This window comes from Odontomachus brunneus, unplaced genomic scaffold (assembly GCF_010583005.1).
Source record: "Odontomachus brunneus isolate Ranch 3 - 2012 unplaced genomic scaffold, Obru_v1 Obru_scaffold_113, whole genome shotgun sequence".
NCBI lineage: Eukaryota > Metazoa > Arthropoda > Insecta > Hymenoptera > Formicidae > Odontomachus > Odontomachus brunneus.
This window is the reverse complement of record NW_022639563.1, coordinates 1,151,875-1,171,852: the sequence shown is the minus strand read 5'-3', so window position 1 is coordinate 1,171,852 and position 19,978 is coordinate 1,151,875. Positions and strand designations below refer to the sequence as shown.

At 43.8% G+C, this 19,978-nt stretch overlaps 1 protein-coding gene across 3 annotated transcripts in view; it reads right to left on the bottom strand.

The window, feature by feature from the left end:
* Positions 1 to 19,978, bottom strand: part of LOC116849356 — a 473,095-nt gene that overhangs the window by 24,062 nt on the left and 429,055 nt on the right. The window lies entirely within an intron of this gene.

Sequence of the window (19,978 nt, the reverse complement as noted above, 5' to 3'; positions counted from 1 at the left end):
AGAGAGAGAGAGAGAGAGAGAGAGAGAGAGAGAGAGAGAGAGAGAGAGGCACGTGGTCGCGTTTCAATTAACTCCTGGTTACATCTCAATTAGGACTAAATTACGACTTGATTAGCTATCTCCCTCCCTTCGCGGTCCCAATCAGATCTTGATTAGACTCTCCTTTCAACGACAGAATGAGCTTGTTTTCATATTCAACATAGAAACATCGAACTCGTTATTTTATGAAAGTCTCTATTATCGAAAACAAGCGAATATTTCATAAACTTCCGACGTTTTACGACGAAAACAATCATCATATCTGTTCGATATACCGCGAAGTTATATATTTGTGCATTCTTTGCAAACGCATTTTAAATTAGCTGTCGATGGGTATTTCCGCTGCGAAATCAATTTCCACATAACCGCATGATTTGACGGAAAATATTAGAGAAATATATATATATATATATATATATATATATATATACAGGGTGGCCCACGTAAAGTGTTACAAGCTAATAACTTTAAACATATTTGTCCTATCAAAAAGTTGTTTATGAGAAAGTTTCATATATTCGAGGGGCCTTTCTAACTATGAAAATGAAAATCCACTTTCGTCCCCCCTTGAAGAGGGGCGGGGGGTAACTTCAAAGTTTGAAATGGGACCCCTTATACAATATTACATATTTGGATTCTACATGAAAAAACAGGTAAACTTTGTCTGAAACATTTTTTTGGAAAATGCTCCTATCAAAAGTTATAAATATTTAAACTTTAATGTACAGTGCATTGAAATTAATGAAATTAAATAAGACTCATAGTTTTCCTGTTTTGTTATATTTTATTAAATGTTCGAACTGTTGACCATTAACATCTAAATTACTTATTAATTCTTATTAATTCTTTTTATAAAACTTATTAATTCTTTTTATAAAACTTTGCCTAACTCTAAACAACATTTCTGGGGTTACCTTAGTGCAAGCTGTACGTATTCTTCGTTTTAAGTCTTCTTTCGTCGTAAGTGATTAAGATGTGACTTCCTCTTTGATATACTCCCATAAAAAATAATCCAAAGGTGTAAAATCAATGAAATGGCTAAAAGTTTAAATGTTTATAACTTTTGATAGGAGTATTTTCCAAAGAAATGTTTCAAACAAAGTTTACTTGTTTTTCCCCGTAGAATCCAAATATGTAACATTATATAGAGAATCCCATTTGAAACTTTAAAGTTACCTCCCGTCCCTTTTCAAGGGGGGACGGAAATGGATTTTTGTTTACGTAGTTAAAAAGGCCCCTCGAATATATGAAACTATATCATGAACAACTTTTTGATAGGACAAATATGTTTAGAGTTATTGTAACACTTTACGTGGGTCACCCTGTATATGTATGTATAATGGAACACGATAAGAAGATATGATAAAATTCGACATCTGAGGAACAACGTGAACGGGCTCACTCTCGGAAGCGCCGTGCAGTCGCTATTATGGCGGTTTAATGCATGTACATCCAACCTCGCGTGCGCTCGACAAGGCTACGCGCTACAAGCTCGCTGTCGATTCGTGCGACACATCGCGTTTCCTCTCGCAGGAAGGTCGCGCCGATATCCAATTACAATGAGCACGCGTACTCTCGCACGCTCGAGCACACGCGCCGTAGTGCGCGGACTGCGATTTATGTAAGCGACTGTTCCACTCACGATTCGCGCGCGCTTCCAGCTGGAAACGCGCGGTCTCGCAGGGGAAACGAAGAACTTGCGTATCCGGCAACCATGAAGAGATTCACTTTTGCCTCTCGATTGCTCGTCAATCCGCACCGATTAGCGACGGGCTATTTCGCCGCGCGGTTTCGTAACCGTACACGGATGAACGTGGAGGGCGCGTTAACTGGACCGTGATAACCTTGGGAATCCCACGCTATCGTTAAGCTGGGCATACACTGAGCGTACGAGCAATGAACGAACGCAAACTTTGGCTTTACAATGAAAAAAAATGTGTATGATGCCTCCACGAAGTTGAGCAGAACATTTCATTCGTATTTAGATCGATTCATTCACGATGCAGCTTATCGAAGAAAGAAAGAAAATTTGTGTGTAAGGTGGACGCGAATATATCGCGCACGTTCGCTGTTCGCTGAGTGTATATCCAGCTTTAGGTATAACTTAGATTCGCAGACTAGTTGTCGCGGATTCCGCACGATAGCAAGATTTCAATAGCAGCCGAGCAATCCGCGTCACGCACTGCTGTATATCGTTTAAATCATCGACAGCAATATCGAACTCGCTTCGTGGAAGCGGTCGGAATACAATCGTCCGCTATCGGCGCTCCGGGCGACCTATTGACCTGCTCGATTCCGCTCAATCGCTTCCTCGTAATTTATCATTTAACGCGACGCCGCGGCGATTTGCGCGGTCGCAGATGAAAAAAAGATATAAGACAAAAATCGAGCGATCGCTTACACTGTGAGAGGGAAAAAAGTTTCATATTTATGACTGTGATCACTTAGAGAAACAATTATTACAAATTATAGTCAAAAAACTTTTTTCTTATCAAGTTCTACTGTAATGTTAGTTGACAATCTTATATCCACATGTCACTACTATTTTACTACAAAAGACATATCGGGGTCAAGTGTAACTTCAGTTAGATCGATCATACTTTTTTTTTTCTCGGTGTGCGGTACAACGTCGCGCATACGTATGCGCGAACGAATCGTTCTCCAGCAAACATGCGCGCGAGCATATGCGAATATATCGGCTTACGAGCTGCGTGTGTTCTCGAAACGAAGCGGGGCGTTTGTTGGCTAACGGCGGTTTCCGGACTCGGAGTTCGCGTTGACTTAGGGTCGACTTAGGATTCTCAAAGCGGCTTGGCTGTGTCGGGGGATCGGGCGCCAATGTAAACTACACGAGCGCGCTCGATAAAGCCGGTTAACGCGTCGCGAATTTTCCTAAGAATAACAAATCCTCCCGGCGTCTCGTGGAGACCGTAGACCGGACGACGGCCAGCCGCCCGTTCCTGCACGTGGGTGTGTGTAAGCGACAGAAATTAATGGCACTTTAGCGAAGACTCGTTTTCGCGCGACGACGAATCTCATAACGCGGAACGTCAAGGGAGAATCTTGATTCAGCGATAGTGGCAGTGGTAGTACTGCGATTCGACAGCTACTATTAACGGTTACATCGGTGCGACAATATCATCACGATGACATTCGCGAGTAAAAGAGTGACTGCGTTCCTCTTCCCGTCGAAGACTCGCTCCTTAACAGAGAAAAAGTCGACAGGTGTTTCTACGATCTTGTTTATGTTCCACGATTCTCTTTTTATTCCCGCGCGCTCTCGCCATCCCTCTCGCGCCTCCTTCCTGCATCCCACCCTCACCCCTTCGCGGAGCTATTCGAGGCACTCTTATCGTATGAAGCCGGTCGTGAAGCCAGCGAGAAAAATGGTTCAGCGATTTTCCTCGCTCGCGCGTCTCGAACTTGGTCGCGACGGCGTTTCCCTCCACCGCCTAGTTTTTGCGTGCTGTTTTTCCTTTAAGCGCGCTAGAGTCTCCGCTTTTCCACCGTCCGCAGAGCTTTCCCGTGACGTTCCGTTTCGCGACGGTGTTCCCGGCGGAAACGTAATAAATGGCTTCTATTCGTTAACCGTCGAGAAGATAGAATGAAAACTTTTTCTATTTACTATTTTAACTTTTGCACGAAATGCATATGAATGGAAAAGTAATAAGGCGAAATATGACTCGCTTCGTTCCCGCCAGATACGCGCAACGCCAATGGCAGGACTGAATTAATATAAATTCAGCATAAATACGTAACGTTTGCGCAAATCCCACTTTTGCATTTTGACCGGGCTGAGCGCAGCGATGTTAACCAGCATGCAAATACGTATATGATTATTTGCGTTAATACGTTTCGTTCCGATAATTAAATTGTATCCTGAAATTTGTTAGTTTATATCGTTCTGCTTGTGCTGCGAAAACGAAAAACGCGCAATTTTTAACGTCTTGTATCGGCACAACGCGAAATCATTCATTACGACGACAGAAAACCCATCTTGTCATTTACTTCAAAATCTCCGCAACTGATTAACTCAATATTCGCATAATTGACACGCCTCCGCTTTACGAGCTATTGTTCTTATGAATTGAACACCGCGGATGTGTGTGAGAATGATAACAGACCCTTCTCTTTGTCACCTCTGTCATTGTAATGTCTGAAAATCGCTGATTAAAGCGCTTCAACGCACGCCCACCATTCCACATCCAAAATATATACTGTTCATTCTATTCGTTCGAATAGAATAGAAGTACCGATGAGTCATGAAAAGGTGCACTTGTTATCGCCGATAAATCTCGTATCGCGGGGATAAAAATCTTCGAGTGGCCGATCAAGCACTCGATAAAATTTGTAGGGGAAGATTACGCAACCGTATACGCGCGGTCACGTTGCCAAGAATAGTGCGTGTATCTCGTCTAACGCAACTTCTGCTTACGCGGACGCTTTCGAAAGAAGCCTCAAGTTGAAACACCCGTGAGTGGCAGATACAAGGCCGCGGTGTTTAGAAATCCGTTTCGTTCTGAAGAATGTACAATAAAAAAAAAGACGGGGTCTGGTACATTGTACCATTGAAAAATACGACTGTATCATTCAAAAATATGAATATTGAAAGAATGGCATTACCATTTCTATCACGTCGCGCATAAAGCAACCTGCGGTTGTAGAAACCTCATTTTCTGCACAATCAAGTATCCACTTAAATTCCCAGTGTGTATTAACAAAATTTCCATCCAAATTACATCTGAATAATTGAATAAACAAATAAAAATTATCACCCGCGCTAATGATTTTTATCTTAATTATATACTAAAATATATATATCCTGTCGCAATATACAATTTTTTCCTGAATAATTCCGTCGATGTGTCGTTCTCGAGCTGGCCGTAGAGATATTTTCGGCCATGACAAATCGCGGTCGGCATTGCGTCGAAATCGCGAAAAGTCACCGTCGTCGGGAGACGTGAAAGTTCGATTCAATAGAGAGTGACTCACCGTGTCGAGATTAAATAGGCTCGAGACCTTCTTCAGAAAGCCGTCTTGCGACTTCTTCTTCCTTCTGGTGGTCATCCTACTGTCCTGCTAAAGCGGTTCCGCCGAGAGTGTTGCGATATTAATCCAATTAATCCCGTCGCTTAGATAGCACCGAGGCACATCATACTTTTTCTCCTTCTCTTTTTTCGTCTCACAAAACGCACGAAACTGCACAGCACGGGCGAGTAGGCGGACAAGTAGAATCGTAGATGTTATGAATAATGCTTGCGGTTTCGCGCACGTGCGCGCGGAGGACACGCGGAATATTTATGTCTACTTTGCGCGATTTACGATTGCGCATAACATACATCTAACTTCGGTTTAGTTTGCAACAATTTGCATCGGGGAAAAGAAAGACTCGTGCTCGCTGAAGTTGCATTCGTCGAACTGCTATGCCGGAGTGTGACACGCGCCAAGTCACTCGTCGCGTGTCTCACACCAGTCAACTAATTACAGATTCTCCTAACACAAAGTAGAAAGAGAGAGAGAGAGAGAGAGAGAAAGAGAGAGAGAGAGAGAGAACAGACATATAAATAAATAAAAGAATTGTGCGATCTCCACTTTCAGGAAATTTCTTTGCTCATTCACGATTCCCACTCGTCTCTATCTTATTAGTTAATTTTCAATGTATTGTTACATTGATTAATTTTTGTTGTATTATTACATATAGTTCCAGTTTACCGGCGACCACGCATTTGTTATTAGAATACTACAGGGATCTTTAAAGTACGACGGGAGCCCTTCGTACAAGCAACAATGTCGAGACAGTGGCTGTGTACGGGGAAACGGTATACGCGATACTATCTACTCGTCTTTCAGGTCCCGAGTCTCTCAAACGTCGTTCCGCAGGTGGGTGTTGGTCTCCATCGTGTCACGGGAGTCAAAGGACGAAAAGAGAGGGATATTCGAGGTGGGCCTGTTACTCGTGCACTCACACGGTCGTCTGTAATTACCTTCGAGACGGATGTGCGAGTCGAACTATCGAATGTCCGCGCACTGTTACACGAGAAACACATCTGCCCATACTGCGCTTTCACTCGGTTACTCACTCCCTCCGGCGTAATTTTTCGACTGCACGAACCATCATTTATCTTAATATTCAATATTAAATATCACTTACAATATTGAGTAACAATAAGATAAAAATACTAATGTCTGGGCACTGATAACATTGGTATCCAAATCTGGACATTCGTTTCGGTCTTTAAATATAAATTTAACTTTAAACTTTCGATGTAGAATATATATACGTATATTGAATATATTCATATATTTTCTACATTGAAAAAGTTGAAATATTTGTATTTAAAGATCAAATATTTGTATTTAAAGATTAAAACAATCAGAATGTCTAGTGTCAAGTATTAATACTTGTTACCTTAGCACCGATGCTACTTATCGGATCGTTCTACGGCATTTCGCGCGCGTATAACTACTGGATTATATGCGCAAATAAATTCGGCGCGCGTGTAATATTTTTCTTCCTCCTACGGGATATTTATTCAAGCGGAACACTCGGCGCACGATAAGCGAAAAAAATATGCCCTACGCACCTGCGTATCACGCGAGCGCGGGAGTGTGACCCAATTGATAAATCTCAGGGACGACGGATCACTCCGCTTCGGTGAATTAACCCGAATAGCACACGTGAAATTGTTTTATTACGTTCTACACGTTTAACGTAGAGATTCGTCAGTGACGCGACGAGAAGTTTCGATTACCGAAAGTCGCGGCGCGATATCGCGGCGCGATATCGCGTCGCGTGAATGAAACAGAGCGAATGCTTTGAGATATTTATTAGAGCACAAAACACATCGCGAGATACACGAATAAATACGTCGGAACAATTGATCGCGTTGTGAGTGACATTTGGAAGAGGAAACGATCGTAACATCGATAATTGGCCGATAGTTATGTAAGAATGATGCAATTTACGTGACGTTACGTTATATTTCGAGAAAAATGAAGATGAACATCTCATACATAATTTAAAAAGTGTAGATAACTGAGGTTCTTCGCAGTTGTTCAAAAAATCAAGCATAGCCAATTTTCTTACCAATTTAAAAATAAATGAGTAAAAAAGACTTACCAATTTAAAAATAAATAGGTAACTAGGCTAATTAATTGTCCATATTTTTATTAGTGTGCCTTTCTATAAATCATAAAAAAGAAACTAGCATAAATAAATAGAAAAAGTATTTTTAAAATTAAGTTAAAGTATTAGTTACTTAATTAAAACATCCTTTTTCTATTTAAATAAGTCCAAAAAATACTTTTTATCTTATTTAAACAGAGGCACATTAACAAGAACAAGCACAATAAAATGGTTACTCTAATAAAAGATAAAAGCTGTTTTTCAATTAATTCCAGATGTCTATAAAACTTGAATCTTTTTTATTTTATGTGGAAAGATGTGTGGATTATTCTCATTAATAAAGTAAAATTTCAAAAATCATAATTTTGTGAGTTGGATCATTCTTGCATAACTATCGCCGATTACATTTTATGTTCACTTTCAGAATCAGGCATACGATTTTATAAACTTAACATAAAATTTAATATTAAACTCTTATGATTATTTTACTTTAATTTACGGATTTAATTGAATTCAATTTTATAATGGATGCAATTAAGACGGCGGATAAGATAAGTATCCTGTTCGCGCTCGAACTCGCATGTGTGAGAAAGATCTCGCGACGAGAACGAGAGGCGTGCGATTTTTGTGGAGCGGAGTAAAGGTTAGTGGACGACGTCTCGTTAAAAGAGAATGCACTCTCCGCGATTCGACCGGCTGAACTGCAACGCCCGGGGCGATCGATCAGTGAAAGTGCGCCACGAATAGTCATCGACGCGTTTCCCCATGGCGAAGCGGCCGCTGGATTTCAGGCAGCAGCAGCGAACTCACAGACGTCGGCAAAAATTATACGCTTATTTTCGAGAAAAATGATAACGCGATGTTAAAGAAAACAAAAAAGGAAAGAAAGAAAAACGACTTATTCTTCGTGAGGGAATGCGACACTGAGGAAACCGACGCGTTGAGTTTATTCGCAACAGCAGTCGAGATGTCGCCAATTAGCGAGAAGCACACAAACGCCTCTAGAAATCTGCCTCTTTAAACCTTGTGCTTATATCGTCACGACGGTGTTTACAATTCGCGTCACGTTTCGCATTGTCGCAACGCTGTTAAAATACGATTGCAGTGAGGCGGAAAAATTTCCGGCATGCCCGGCGCATCGTTAACGACTATTTACGCGTTATCATCAATAAATTGTCGGTTAGATCGCCATTGCAGCCGCGCATGTCGGCTTACGCAACGCGTTTTTCACTGTCATGCTCGCGTAGGATATTTTTGTCTCTCACGAGGAAATTGCCGCGAGAGCGAGGAAATTACCATATCTTGCAAAAGTTGTACGCGGTGTACACGCTCGTGGGCAAAAAGGTTGACGAATGTGTTTTGTGCGAGTTTCGAAATGCGGAATGTATCCCGTTTGTTCAATGAGAGAATTCTCCCATTGGACGAACAGGACACTTCCGAAATATTCACGTAAAACGTACCCGTCAACCTAACTATCCACAAGTGTACGACATACCTTAATGATGACTCTGTCCTCGATATTCGTTATCAACCGTACATTTTTCCTTTAGGAAAAAAGTAAAAAAAGGAGAGGGGAGAGAGATACGATCGTTTTTCGTATGCGACGTATGCTGAGCGACTCGAGAAACGAGGAATGAAACTGAACGCTTGTCTTCATCGCGGCCAAGTTGATTCCTAAAGCCGGATATACACTGAACGGACCAAGGACGTACGAACAGCGAGGTTTGATACATTTGCGTCCAACTTGCGCATGAATTTTCTCTGATAAACCGCATCGTGAGCGAATCGGCACGAATGCGCGCGAACAAGACGTTCTGTTCGGATTCGTTCGACGGCGAACATATTCTTTATCGTAAAACGAAAGCTTAAATTCGCAGTTCGTTCGTTGTTCAGTATATACTCATAAACTCAACTCTTAAACGACGAAAAAGTGAGGTCAATGATGACCTATATCTTTCGATGTTACCCATTGAAATTTTGCGATACGTTTGCGCCAAAGTCAGATACTCTGCACTACAAAAATATTGTTATACAATAAAAACGTTATTGCAGAATTGTTATTTTTTTTATCCTGATGCAAATTTTAAAAATATACAAAAGAAAAAATATAAACTCAAACAATGTTGGGGTCACGCATGAGCCCACTTTGCTGTCCATGCCCCGTGATTTCACCACGTCGCGCATTTAAGGGTTAAGAATAACGCGAGACCTCTCGTTCACGGTCGCGCTAATCGCGAGGTCGTGCGAGTGTAGCGTTTTAATATCGCGATCGAGTTTCCTACGACTCCTAACACCAATCTCCACGTCGCTCTAACGGTAGTTCCCGGACACCGCGTACATGACGTGGACCGTGCGGCGGTCGCGTACGCGCGTGCCCGCGCTGGATATCGTAAACAGGTTGTCTATCCGTCTCGTTCTGGCGCACGAGGGAACGCGCTCCTCGTGGACAGACCGCCGCGCATAGGAAAACCCCGGCGTCGATTTCCACGTGGACGTCCCACGCGCGCGTGCACCGCGGCGACGCGTTTCCCACGACGCGGAGGACGCGGAGGAGCCGTACCGTACGAGCGGCGTACCGTAAATTATTCGACTAAAGCGGCCTCTAATGAGCTTATTTCCCTCTCCTGAGTGGAACTTTCCGAGAAGAAAGATATTCCGAGAGGATGCGGAGTATGTGGAGAGGCGAGAAGGAGCCGCGGAATACACTGCGATTCCGCTGACGCGGGGAATCGGAGAACGAGATCGAAATCCTTGGATCTGGCGCGGAGAATCTACGCAGCGGTTTTTGGCGACTTCACGCTTCGCTTATCTCCATGTGCTTTCGTGGCGAAATCATCGTGGTGAGGATCGATGCTCGATACCCGTTGAAATCTGACCAAAACGTGCGATGACTCGGCGGTCATAAAATTTTATCGGTCTGAGTACAACGGAGTATCTGATTCAAGCATCGAGCTCTGACAATTAAAGTAACCGAGTTTTTGAATAATGAAAGATAGAAAAATTTGAAGTCTGATTCCATAAGTGGAATACGCGAATTGAGTCGATAATTCGTAGTCAGAAATGGAGATTAATTTTCGCAGTGATTTAAAAAGTGGAAAAATAAATAAAGTAACGCAGAGAAGAGACTCATATTCAAGTTAGCTACGATGATGCAACTTCAGCATTCCTTTCATCCCTTTCAAGAGGCATGATTCTGCTCTTAAAATGAACGCGGTATCTCACGGAGGGAATGCCCAAGGGAAGGAATTTTACCTGCGGAGCGACTTTCCAAGTGTACTATACGCGGATGGAGAGGATGGAAAATTACGTAGAATTCGTCTCAATTCGTCGCCCATGAAACATCGAGCGCCAGGAAGCGACAATTACGAACTTTATCAGCGTGCATTATGCACCGTCTGTGTAATTCATATTCAAGTTATTTTTACGTACGCGCGAACAATTGACGCTAATTTGCTCATTAATCGAATATAACGAATTACGGTACTTGAAAGCCACGTAACATCGTGTATGCGAGTTGCATCTTCGATTTTGCAAAAGGAATGCGCCTCGAGATCGCATAGAGCAGAGCCGAACAAGCTCATTCCAACAAAAATTAATCAAGTGCAAATGAAATGAAGCAAAATTTCTCTCCAGGGAGATCACCAGAGTCAAACGTGAAGAGAATTGGGCAAAATTTGCGAGGCTAACTTTCCGCGTGCCTTCCGCGAATCACCAGCGACGCTCTATCTACCTGAGATTCTCTTTTCCGTAGATCTCGACATCGAACGCGGCTGACGAAGGAGGTGCCCGCTGTCACGACGATCGCCGAGCGTCGAGCCGCCCCTGCACACGCGAGCCTCGCATTCCACGGCGGCGAGCACACACGCGCGCGTACAGCCGCACACTCACATACACACAGCCAGACACACGCGCGGCCGCGCACACAGGTGCACGACAGAGTACGCACACACGAGCGGAGGCGCGGGGCACTGTAAACAGGTTGCACCACGTCTTGGCGTTGTACTCCGCGGCGGTTCCGTGCCGTTCTCGCCTCGCAAGAGTCGCGACGCGACACTCGCGTAAACGCGGATCACGGGCGAAAAAAGACTGTCAGATCGCGGAGCCGCGGCGCGTAAACAGATCGCGCGTTTCCCGTCCCGCTGTACACCTCCCCACGTCTCTCGTTCCGCTCCCCTTCTCACTCTCTCTCCTTCGCTCGTGCGATCGCGTCCCGTCTCGTGCTCTGAAAGGCGTGCTCTCCGCCAGACGCGTGGGAAACTACCGAGGGAAAATCGCTCGTCGGACAGACGGCTACGTGGCCACGCAGTGCGCCGAGCGTGTATCGCGGGAAGATAGTTGCCGGTCGGTGAAGGTTAGGTCACTACGGACGCTCCTGTCCGTTCGTTCGCTTGCTTGCTCGACTCCCTCCTTCTCTCTCACCCTCACTCACTCACTCACTCACTCAATCTCGCTGTCTCTTTCTCTCGCTCCCTCTCTTTGTCCGTGTGCCTTCTTTTTTTCTTTCTTTCTTTCTTTCTTTCTTTCTTTCTTCCTTTCTTTCTGTCTGTCTGTCTCGGCGCCTCCAACACCGGGGAGTCGTAGCGACCGATACAAGCGGTTTCACGTCGCCGCTGAGCACGCACGCGCGTGCACGCTCATGTAATTCGCACTGGCACACTCGTAATCGGCTACGCGGACGCGACGCGACTGGCACACGTCTCCGGACGATTTTCGGAACGGAGGACTCGCGTAACGCTCACGGACGCGTACCCGAGAGCTGGCCGCGGTGGACGGGCCTCTTCGTTGCTGACGTCATCGGCCGACCGGCGGCTTGAAGCTTGCTGCATGTACGCGGAGTGCGCCGAGCCGAACAGCGACGGAATCATACGAACTCGCACGAGCGCGAACTGCGGCTACGGTTTAACCACAGGGCCGCCGCCAGTCGCTTTTGCGCCCCGTGTGAGAGTGGGAGGTCATGCGGTTTAAAGAGAACCGCACGAGGATTGTGCGTTTCAAGGAAGAACGAGATGCCTTCGAAGGCGGCTTCGAGATAGATCTCTTTTTGAATGTTCGCGCGATTGCCTCGCGATAACGAGCGAAATAAATTGAGAGTCCTCGGATGATTTCAAGTAGATTTACAAATAAGGAAGATTGACAGATGTGTTGCATATTGAGTTATTCTTTAACTGAGCCGTTTGTAATTTATATTGGCACCCAGGGGATTCAAATTGAACCCAATGCCAGCGAGTCTGCCGAACGAGGCTGCGCGTCGAGCGATATAAATGTGGGCGGAATCATACGCGACGCATGACTCAGAGAACCTACAGAGACTTTTATTTTTTCTTTTTCATAATACATACACACATCTGTATCTTCTCGGAGTGATACATTGATAGTTTCTCTTGATATATCTCTTTTCTTAATCCCCCTATTATTCCCTAGATTTCTACTAATTCCTCAATTACAACAGAGTTTCTCATTTTTCATTACCTACATTTTTAATCGTGTACGATATTTTAAACACGCGATATATCGCATTCATTATCGTTTCAGCACTATACTGTTGCTCTCCGGTTTAAATTAATGTAAGGAGCAATCTTTTTATCTCTGTATAGATCGAGAAATAAATAAATAGATAGAACATCTTTTTGAAAAATCAGCGTCGCGATTTCGAGGATCAACGAGCTCGACTCGATTTTCCCGCGAGGAAACGACGCCACGCTCCTCAAAGGGCGATACCACGGTGCACCTGCGTTCCTGGCGATTCTAGTTCGTCGTGTGTAGTACGCGAGCCGGCAATCGAAAGAGTTATAAACCATGCTGAAAACGTAGACCGTGACTTCAGGTTCGTGCGAGGTCGATCGTGTGAGAGCGGCCGACGGACGGGACGTTCCGCGCTTCGGTTTCAGACAACGGCTTCAGATCGGCGTCGTTGGGAATCGCGACCTTCTCTTTCTTTTTCTTATTTCTTCTTGCTTCTGTCGCACGCGAAATTCAACGTGCGAGATTCCTGCGACCGCGCGCCGCCGTTGAGTTCCGCGTTTTCCCCTGTCAATCGATATAGAGTCCGCTGCTCCGGAGTTTCCTCTTTCTCGTTGCGCACGAGAGCGAGCACCGTGCCACGTTGCACAACTGCAAGGGCACGGTATCGGTTCACCGCCGGATATAGCTCTTATCTGATCGAACAGAAATATTGTCACTTGTTTGATTGCGCTTTTACCGGTGTTTTACCGTCGCTGAATATTTTAATACGACGAACGAGTCGGAATGACGTGATACTAATTTGCTAATTCGAGTGTAACGTTTCGCAACACGCGACAGAAACATGCTCGCGAATATCGCACAATTTACCTTCGAGACTGGTTCTTTCGGATCACGTGTCAGATCGTAAGAAGCCATAGTCGCAAAACAGCGACGCTTAAAAACGCTCTAGTCGTGGTAGAACGGCGAAGAACGGGAGCACATCGAACGTAATGTCACGTGATAAGAATTTGACTTGCTGATTTTTGATCTCCAAAAGAGAGAAAGAGAAGAATGACCGATGTGCCCCGCACCGGCAGCCGATGGTATCGTTAACGGCAGGAACCAGTTTTTTTTTTGCCAGGGTCATAGGGCAATCGAATCTAGCGAGCTCGGTGAGACTCGGCGTCATACTTCTCGCGAGCGAGCAGTGAAGAACTAAAATGCGAGCACAAATGCATCGCACCATAAATTCCTCAGACAGCACAAATTATTAAAGGACGTTTTATAGACGTCCAAGAAACGTCTTTTCAGATGTCTTTCGGACGTCTTATACATATTTTAGTAGCTAATGCAAGAGACATCATTAGAATGTTCTCAAGTCGAAATTATTTAGTCCTACTTTCGACCTGAACTCTCTGACATCTGTATATTCTGCAGGATCAGTGTACGTTTAATACATACGGAAACTGAAGTTTGGGGCCTGTAAATAGCGGAAAACGCACAAAGTGCCATTTCTAAGGAGAATCTCTAACTTCTAAAGAGAACCTTTCAGCAAAGCTGTAAGTCAAATAGAATCAAAAGAACTTAATATAGGCTTTGAAGTATCAAAGCAGACGTTAAATGAGACATTGAGGTCGAGAGCGTGGGATCAAAATTTCGAGTTGTTAGGATATTATTCGAATTTTTTAATAGATTATGTTGTCCGAGTGCGATGAGAGGATTTTGCATCTTTTAATTGTACGAGCGCACGTTCACTGCGACTATATAACGAGCTAAAGAAATATAGGAAGCGCATCTCTCTCTCTCTCTCTCTCTCTCTCTCTCTCTCTCTCTCTTTCTCTCTCTCGATACAGGTTAGAAACAATTTGCGGGCATTTACCGCGCATGGTACGGTCGTGCCGGTAATAATCGGGTTTGTCGCAACTTACGCGAAACTTAGACGAGGCCAGTGTAACGGTGCGGCGGCGCATCGCGGAACAATGGAGCGCTTAATTCGGATTGCAATTTGCATTCCGGTAACAGCGGAACTTGCCGCTCGATCGTGGAAGCGAACGCTGCCGCCGCCGCGTCGATGCACCGAAACGAATCGCGCTTGCATAAGGAGGACCGCCACGCTCGCGCGCGGCCCTTTGAGGCGGATCTTCGCGGAAATTTCGCGTCACGGGAAATTCAGGAGCGAGCGAACGGACCGTGCTGTAGCGGATGACGTGAAATTGAGGACAGCGCCGTTGTGTCCGGCCAATTAAGGTGAAAGGGTTGTCCGGTGACCTTTGACCGAATTTCGTATCGCAGCTGCGCGAAATTGCCTCGAAAATCTGTCGCAAGTTAGAACGCTTCAGCAGCTCCCTTTCTCTCGTTTTTCTTTATTTCTTTTCTTTCTTATCGGTCGCGGAAAGAGAGAGAGAGGGAAATGCGGCGGAATGTCGAGCGGATTGGAAATATTTTCGAGAACGATATTGAACGTTATTTTCAAGCGCTTCAGGCGACAAAAGGACGCGTGGCGCTATGAGTATATCAGTCGGTATTAACGAGCCAATTTAAGATTTCAATAAAAACCGCTCGTGTTCTTTTGTAGTGGTGGAACGTTAACGACGTCGATTATGGAGCGCGTTCTTTTAATTCACATTTAGATAACATTCTTTTCTAAAAGACTTTTCAACGATACGCTCCGTAAACTTCAATTTTCTGTCGAAACCACAAATTGGTATTAAAGTGAAATAAATTCGCCGCTTCAGTATTTTAGATGTATGATTATAACTCTGGATTGTTACATCTAGAAATCTCCGATCGAGATCGATGCTTTCTGAAGAGTAAGCAACGTCGCCGAATGAAACTACAGGTGACACCTATAAGGATCTACGATCTATTCGCATAACACTCGGCTGATAAAACAGGGACGATCGATTCTTCTGACAGGTGGCGAGCGTCCACCGTAAGTAGTACCGATGCACAACTGAATCGAATAGAAATTTGCGAATCCAATTAATTACAGCTCGCGCACAATTATATGAGGCGAATCAACAAAGCGCGTCGCGCCGCTAAAATCGCGCCATTTAATTTAACGCGGCGATGCGCGTGCATTATTTATGCACCACGGAATTTAGCGACGATTCGAAATGCGACGAACACCCTCGCTAATATGCTACGCCCCACGTCGCGGCTACCTGCTGATACTAACATTTAATTAATACACTGCGCCAGTGCAATTACAGGCGATTTAGATTTTCGCGATTGCGAATCAGCGAACAGAAGCACGGGCGGCGAAGTATGTCCAGTTTTTTCTCTCTTGCTGAGAAATATCAGATCACGGATCAAAATCCTTAAAGAACCTTATAATGGCATTTAATATGAAAAAAGAGGAAACAACACGATAAAACGCATTAAATCACCATCTTATATTGAGAGAAAAATATCTAAGAAAAAAGCAAATATTAATTTGGTGCCTATTAACCGTTTATAAGTTTGTGGTCGATATTTTAACCACCTCACGTAAAATTCAAAATGTTTATTCTTTCACACTGAACATTCAGTAGTAAATTTTTTGCCAAACAATAATTAGTATCATAAGATTTCTTATATTTCACACATTTGTCATGTATCTAGGTATGTTATGTAAATTTGTAATAAGAATTAGAGTCATCATCTTTAAAAAATCTTTGCCTTATAAAGGGTTAATGACATATTTACTTAAATCTAAATTCTTTTATTTAAATAGAATAAACAATTATTTTCATGAAAGATTAAGGTATTTTAAAGATTTTAAAGGAAATTTTTCCTACTTGAGAAATATTTTATATTAATATAAGTAAATGTGTTATTATAAAATATTCATCGAATAAATATTTATCATTTTTAATCTCTTTTCTCTCAGTGTAGAAACATGATTACGATAAAATAAAAACGAGAGAAGGATAATTCCTATACGTCTATCATCTTTGCGTTATTTCCCGAATAAACGATTTATTTTGCGAGTCAATCGCAAGATAAATATTGCACATCAATTTGAAAAGAAATGATTTGTATTTTTATTGATATTTCTCATGATAACGCGCGAAAAGATCGACGAATGAGGGATTCAAAGGAGAAGCACGTCGATGTCAAAATAACGGAAAATAAAGGAGGAGCAACATAATGTAGCCAGAGTTACGGAGTATCGCTTGTCGTTTATTTTCTGAAACAAGACTATCGCGGTGTGTGTCCCCTGGGGGAGACCACGGCGTCGTAATTAGCGCGCGTGCTGCGGTCGGTGTCCCGTTCTCTTTTGTTTTTTGTGGAGATTCGTACACTCCGGCTGGTCCCGATGGTCCCGGCATCCCTCGCGGCGATCCTGATAATGAGAAAAAAAAGAAACCAGAACAGAAGCTCAAGGCGGCGAACGGCCCGATCCCTCTCGTAACGCGGGCGCCGGAGGATTGAAGAGGAGCGAAGGCGAAGCGAGAGACAGAAGGAAAACAACGAGAAGAAAACCAGAACCAAGAAGAAAGAATCACCGTCAAGCTGAGGTCCCAGATGTTAGTGTATGTCCATACAATCCTAACGAGTGCGCCGTGGAAATACCAGCGGTGGTTTTCCCGATTGAAACGACGCCACATTTTGCGCGGAACTTCCCGAAATAGACAAATCCTGAACCTCGTTTGTCGAATCGAATCGCCGCTCGCGTACGTGACTACAGTGAGATTCGCCGGGATGTGTTTCGTGATAGTTACATCGCACGATTGCTTTTGAGAGAAGAGAGGGAATAGCCGCCAAGAGCCTCGTCCGCGGTAAGGCCGAGAGGACTCGGAAGTGGAGAAGCAGCCCGCACACCCTTTCCAGAGACTTTCCACAAAGCGCAGGGATACTCGTAGGGCTGAAGAAGGCAAGAAGTTGGAAGCGCGAAGAGAAAATAGGGATGGTGGGTGAGAGCGACAGAGAATCGGGCGTGAGATAAAGTCGATGCTGCGACAACAAAGGACAAAGAAGCGACGCGCTTTGTGCCCGGAAAGCGGAAAGAGAATAGAATCTCGCGGGGAAGCCCGGCCACGGTGGAGACGTATCGTGGGTATTTGAAACAAGAAGACCGACGGCCAAAGTACCCTCTCTGGGGGGTTGGAAGAGAGACCATTGAAAAACAACACGGTCCGCCGTCGAGAGTGCCCGAGACTCGGTTTTTCGTCGCGTCGCGTCGCGAGGCGATATCTGCACTCGCGCTTTATTGAATTCCAACGGAGTAACGGTCGTTGTAAAATGGTAACGCGCGAAATTTTTATTTGGTAGAGAGTTCTAATGGATCACTCACTCACTTTCTCTCTCTCTCTCTTTTTTCTTATATTGTGTTTTTACATGAGGACTGTCTATATATCACTTTTATAATTGTACTTGACAGGATTTACCTTGGAACATAAAAAAGCAAATTTTATTCAAACTCCTTAAGTAGTATACCCGGAAAAATTTCGTCGCAAGATATTAAATTTCTTCCAAACTACTTAAAGTGTTATATTTTTTTTAACTCACAACGAATATAATAGAAAATTAGATATATTTTGTATTTTGTGTTCCAAAATTAAAAACAAAATAGCAATAAAGAGAAAAAAGAAATATTTAAATATAAGAAAAAAAATCCGTGCCAGAAGAAATTGCGCAGTAATCATATTCTCCTTTTCTCTATACACGGAGAGAATATTGTAGTAAAAGTTATAATACAATTTTAGTACTCCGGGAATAGACTGATAATATGATGAAATTTATAATAAGACATAATAAAAGTGGCCAAGAACATAGTCAAAATTATAAAAAAATAAATGCAATATAAATGATCATGTTTATGATTATTTTTATTATATTTTATTATAATTTTCGTAATAGTGCCAGTCTATTCCCGAACTACTAAAATAGTATTATAAGTTTTATTATAATATTCTCTCCGTGTAGTTCACCTAGTTCCCAGATATAGAGCTTTTTCAACTAAATTGGCGATTAATTTTGGTTCAAACATTTCTCTACTTTGTAAAATGAATTTTCCAAGTACCTAATCTAAATTTTGTCAGGTCTGTGTTTATTGTAGACTGTGAAAAGTTAGAATCCTGTTATCGAAATATTATATCACGAGCTTACGTATAGCATTCCGTTTTCATAAAGCTGAATCAGACTGAAAGAGCCAGAAGTTAATTATCGTGTATACGCACGCAGTCGATATATTTGCTATATGACTAATTTCTCGGTTAATCACTTATCTGAATCTGGAGAGTTCTTTCCGGCGGCTGAAGAATCCCTACGAGGATTTCAACTAACAACAGATTGATAATAGCGTTCTAAGTACTCCTGTGCAGGAGAGACAGCACGAGACAGAGAATACCAAGGCAGATCCGATTAAACACTACACTAAATCCCATTCAGCGGTGCCTCATTGCCGAGTCTCGTCGGATTCCTTTCTAAGAGCGTTTTGACCACGTCGAATTATCAAAGGGTAGCTATCACTCTGAGCGGTACGCTCTAACAATCTTTCCATCCCGAGTTATAAGAAAAAAAACAGTGGAAACAATAACGCGTATCACAATAGAGCGCTAAAACCGAGCGAAAAAAATCACGATGAAAATCGTAGCTCGTAAAAATCGGACACGATCTAATCCCGCCATCCACCGTTTCCCGTCCGACTCGCTAAGCCTCGAAAGGATCAAATCCGAGGTAGCGCAGGTAACGACAGAATCAGCGCGTACTTGATTCGCGCGACGTGCAATTCGACGGGTTGTTATTCGCGTTTAATCAAGCGTCGCGTCAGACGCGCGGCACGCGCAATAAGGAATTAATTAATCCGCATCCATCTGCTTGTCTCTCCGCGCGAGCGAAAACCGCGGCAAGAGGAGGAGCAGCTTGACGGCAGCTGCGGCTGCCGCACAGCACGCACAGCAACGATCGAGAATCGATCGGCCGCGAGCGAAGTTAACTCACAGGTCGTGTCTGATCTCTCTCTCTCTCTCTCTTGATTGGGTAAATATTTTCGCAAGTTGCGTTGCAGCCGCTCGTCCCGTAACCGTAACGTCGTTAAACAGCTGCGCCCTTAATAACGACGCGATACGAAATAATCGCGTAACCGGACGACGGTGCAAGAGCGGCAGAATCACATGCGCATCACTGTCATGTAAATCGCTTCTCCTCCCGACTCCTCCGCTGCTAAACGCCTCGTTTTGCGCGCCTCCTCTTGTCGGCCCGGCCAGACGCGCTTTATACGTCGTCGCGTCGATTAGTCGCACGAGATGAATTGTTTACAGGTCGGCCGATGAAAATGTTGACGCGTTCGTCTGCTCGACAGACGACGGCTAATCGCGAAATTGCGAGCCGAGAAATTGGATCAACGGTGGGGAAGAGTGATTCGCGTCCTTCGTTGTTCAAGAT